This window comes from Saccopteryx bilineata, chromosome 3, assembly GCF_036850765.1.
Source record: "Saccopteryx bilineata isolate mSacBil1 chromosome 3, mSacBil1_pri_phased_curated, whole genome shotgun sequence".
NCBI classification, from domain to species: domain Eukaryota; kingdom Metazoa; phylum Chordata; class Mammalia; order Chiroptera; family Emballonuridae; genus Saccopteryx; species Saccopteryx bilineata.
The window spans coordinates 99,804,579-99,809,248 of record NC_089492.1 but is presented as its reverse complement, the minus strand read 5'-3'; the positions used below and the strand labels follow the sequence as shown (position 1 = coordinate 99,809,248).

The 4,670-nt window shown below is 46.9% G+C and overlaps 1 protein-coding gene across 2 annotated transcripts in view; it reads left to right on the top strand.

Annotated features, from left to right (window-relative positions):
* THADA (THADA armadillo repeat containing) overlaps positions 1-4,670 on the top strand; it is a 360,995-nt gene that overhangs the window by 341,468 nt on the left and 14,857 nt on the right. The window lies entirely within an intron of this gene.

Sequence of the window (4,670 nt, the reverse complement as noted above, 5' to 3'; positions counted from 1 at the left end):
TCTCCACCCTGTTGCCCCTCTACACAGCAGGGCCCAGGGACAGACCTTCATTATCCTGAAACAGCCATGGACGAAGCCCACCTACATCTTACTCTGTCCCACTGAGCTTGGGAGGTAGCCGCAAGAAACAGGACAGTGAGTTGCACACAAAACTGGGTGTAACTGCACAATGGTGGGATTCAAATAATTTAACAACCAGTTCTCTGCTCTAATGACCACTTTAAGTATAAAAAAATGAGCCCCGGCCGGTTAGCACAGTTGGTTAGAGCATCATCCTGAAGCACAGAGGTTGCCGGTTCAATGCCCGGTCAGGGCACATGCAGAAACAGCTCCATGTTCCTGTCTTTCTCTGTCTCTCCCTTCCTCTCTCACTGAAATCAATAAATAGAAAATAAATTTTTAAAAAGTGATATACTGAAAGGTAGTTTATTATTTCATGCATTTAATACTTAAGAACAATAAAAGAGGTACACAAAACTAGATTATAACAAAGAGTTTTAAAATATTAATGAAAATATATTAAATAATACCACACAAAAAAACAATAAAACTGTTATTTAAGATATTTTCATATTGCTTTTTGATTGGTGTCCTCACTTGCAATTTTTTTCACCTATGGACAGAATGAACATTACTCTGGGCACTTAGAATACACTGTTATGCAGATGAACATTAAAAAAGAGTAAGGAGGCCCTGGCCGGTTGGCTCAGTGGTAGAGCATCGGCCTGGCGTGCAGAAGTCCCGGGTTCAATTCCCAGCCAGGGCACACAGGAGAAGTGCCCATTTGCTTCTCCACCCCTCCCCCTCTCCTTCCTCTCTGTCTCTCTCTTCCCCTCCCACAGCCGAGGCTCCATTGGAGCAAAGATGGCCCAGGCGCTGGGGATGGCTCCTTGGCCTCTGCCCCAGGCGCTAGAGTGGCTCTGGTCGTGGCAGAGCGACGCCCCGGAGGGGCAGAGCATCGCCCCCTGGTGGGCAGAGCATCGCCCCTGGTGGGTGTGCCGGGTGGATCCCGGTCAGGCGCGCATGCGGGAGTCTGTTTGACTGTCTCTCCCCGTTTCCAGCTTCAGAAAAATACAAAAAAAAAAAAAAAAAGAGTAAGGAATGTAAATGTGTGATTTCCACATTGGGCAGCTGCCCTGGCGCTCACCGTAGAGAGAACCCTGATTACAAGTGCCATTTTAACAACTGGTTTGCAAAACTCAACAAAAAATTAGGTATCAGTTCTGCCAAACTGATATGTACAGGCTGAATCCCACATCTATAACTGCAGTACTCAGAATTTTTAGGAGCTGGCAGGTGCCTCCCATGTCCCCGCACTGAAAACCCCTTGAAACCAGATCTTTTTCACAGATGTTGTTGCCTGATGGTGATATTGTTTGAATCCATTTCTGCATCTTTGGTGCAGTTGGAAATGAACAGTGCAAGTCTGTATGTAAACTCTGACCTGAGTGCACTACTAACCAGCTGTCATTTACCAGCCCCTTTTTGGTGAAACATGACCTGCTGAATAAGAAGTGCACACTTTTAGTGCTGGCTGGTTGACTCATGGTAGAGCATCGTCCCGGCATGTGGAGGTCCCAGGTTTGATTCTCAGACAGGGAAAACAGGAGAAGCGCCCATCTGCTTCTCCACCCTTCCCCCTCTCCTTTCTCTCTGTCTCTCTTCCCCTCCCACAGTCAAGGCTCCATTGGAGCAAAGTTGGCCCAGGCGCTGAGGATGGCTCCATGGCCTCTGCCTCAGGTGCTAGAATGGCTCCGGTTGCAGTGGAGCAACGCCCCAGATGGGCAGAGCATTGCCTCCTAGTGGGTATGCCAGGTGGATCCCGGTCGGGCACATGCAGGAGTCTGTCTCTGCCCCCACTTCTCACTTTAGAAAAATACAAAAAAAAAAGTGCACACTTTTAACTCTTCTAAAGTGCTTGTTTTCATTCATGTTGTCTATATTTATTTTCTTAAATCAGGGGAAATTATATATATGTATATGTATGTGTGTGTGTGTATATATGTATATGCATATGTTTATATATGTATATGTATATATATCCATCCCCCAGTGATTTGAGGTGGGCCCACATTTTTTGATTATTAGTTTTTTAACTTTGAATATAAAAGTTTTTTTGATAGATCTTTTTAAAAAATGGGAAAAAAAAAGGACTTGCTGGCATATTTCTGGCTTCATGATAAGTCACCAAAACAATGTTTGCATCAGGCACATTACTACATCCGTGGGGATCTCAATTTTGGGGAGCTGGATCTACAGGAACTTTTGGGAGTCCAGGCCATTTGTTCTATATGAAACAGCTAGAAGATTAAGAAAAAGCAAATGACTACTATTTGAACGTTTTTCCCCCTTTCAAATAATGGTGTTTCTTCTATCCTTTCTCTTCAGAGCTGGAAATTTTTCTACCTCAAGGCACAAAGGGCTCTGTAGCAAAATGTTCATCTCTAGTGGCTACTTTTCACCTGTTGCCACCTCTCTGCCCAGAGAGCTGATGAAGAGCGATTGCCTTCCAGAAAAAAAAAATAGATGAGCCTGACCAAGCAGTGGCACAGTGGATAGAGCATCAGACTGGGACACAGAGGACCCAGGTTCGAGACCCTGAGGTTGCCGGCTTGAGCGTGGGCTCACCAGCTTGAGTGCAGGGTCGCTGGCTTGAGCGTGGGATCAGACATGACCTCATGATCACTGGCTTGAGCCCAGAGGTCTCTGGCTTGAGCCTAAGGTTGCTGGCTTGAGCAAGGGGTCACTTGCTTTGCTGTAGCCTGCCCCCCTCCCATCAAGGCACATATGAGAAAGCAATCAATGAACAACTAAGGTACTGCAACGAAGAATTGATGTTTCTCATCTCTCTTTCTTCCTGTCTGTCCCTATCTGTCTCTCTCACACTCTCTCTCTATCTCTGTCACACACATACAAAAAAAAAAATTACATGAGGAAATGAGCTCCTTCTCATTTTCCCCAAATGGAGACCTGGGCCCTCTTTTCCCGATGAACACTGAAGAGTGCCGTCTGTCCTCGTACTAACTAGACTGTTAACTTGAAAAGACTTCACTGAAGGGACTATTAGTTGTATAGGGTATGAGTAAGCTTAAAGCAGGGTTTCTCAACCTCGGCAGTGTTGACATTTTGGGGAGAGGGGCTGTCCTGTGCATTGTAAGATGTTTAGCAGCATCCCTGGCCTGTACCCACTGTATACCAGTAGCACCACCTCCCTGAACTGTGATAACCAAAGATGTCTGCACATATTTATGAATGTTCGGGGGGGGAAAGTTAATATCATCTCTGGTTAAAGTTGAGACCTAGTAGGTGAAGGGAAGCAGTATGAGATAGTAAGGCACCCAGGGACTAACCATGGTAGGAATCTGTTACCACCCCCGTCACACTGCAGCTGAGAGCAGAGGGATGGGGTTACCAGAACTGGTGAGAGCCAGATGGGGGGATGCAGCCACTGCCAGAACCTTAGCAGCTTAGAGGAGAAGCTGAGGGAAAGAAGTACCCAACTTCTCTCTCTTCCTACCCTCCAAAATCTCAGGGGTCCTTTTCCATTAGATGAGTCCAGCTAAGCCAGATGGCAGGGAAACCTGGATAATACAGTCCCTGGAGGTCAGCCTCCAGCAGCACTGACAGGATAGAGCAGGACAAAGAACAGATCTGGGGGCAGAGAGAAAATTGTTTATTCATCCATCCAGACGTTCACTGACTACTTATGGGCAGCTTAGCAAATGGTCAAGAATATGGGCCCTGGAGTCAAACAAGCCTGGGTTTATACCTGGCCTTTCCACTTACAGCCTATGTACTTGGTTTTGAATGAGTTGTTTCTCTATACCTCAAAAACCTTGAATGTAAAGTGGCAACAATAATTTGGTCTACATGTGTGACTTGATTCTTGCCATCTTGGTATTTTCCCATTGGGGAAACACAAGTCCTAAGTAAATTGCTTAGGACAGACTGTAATCAGGTACCAAGTGGGTGGTATCTGTGTGCCCTGGGCTGTGGTACGATTCTGGGAAAAGCCAAGACGTGGGGTTCAGCCACGGGATACCCTTCCTCACCATCTGTGAACACTTTTGAGTGCTGTGCAGATAGGGGCAGAGAAAGGTCACAGTGAGCCCGAGAAATCCAGACCACAGGACTGAGGTTGGGTCCTGGGGAACAAGTAGGTCTGGCCAAGTCTAGGTGAGGAAGAAGACCCAACAGAGGGAACGGTGAGTAAATCAAAGCCGTAAGGAAAGGCCCAGAGGGCAGTGAAGGAGACTGGTGAGAGGGGAGCGTTGGCACATTGGCCTGGGGCCCTAGTGTAGGGGTCACAGACTCACATGCCTACAGGGGTGAGGTGGAAGGCAAAAGGGTGGTCGCAAACTAGATGCCTCCTGTATGGCAGGGCCGCTGCTCTGCTCCGGCAGCTGTTATCACATGGAAATGTAGACCCACAGACACCAGGTCCTAATTTTCTGAATGTTCAAAAGATGCTAGAGAGTTGGGGTTTTATGAGAAGTCTGCTGACTTTTCAAAAACCACGTGAACTGTTCCAAACTTCTGTGAAGACCAAACAGTCCTTTTGTACCTCTGTCCAGGTGCTTGTGATGGGTCCGCTGGGGCCTTAGAACCCCTGAGCTGTGTGTGTTAGATTGGGTTCTGCCTCCGTGCATACTCCGTGTCTTTGAAACAGT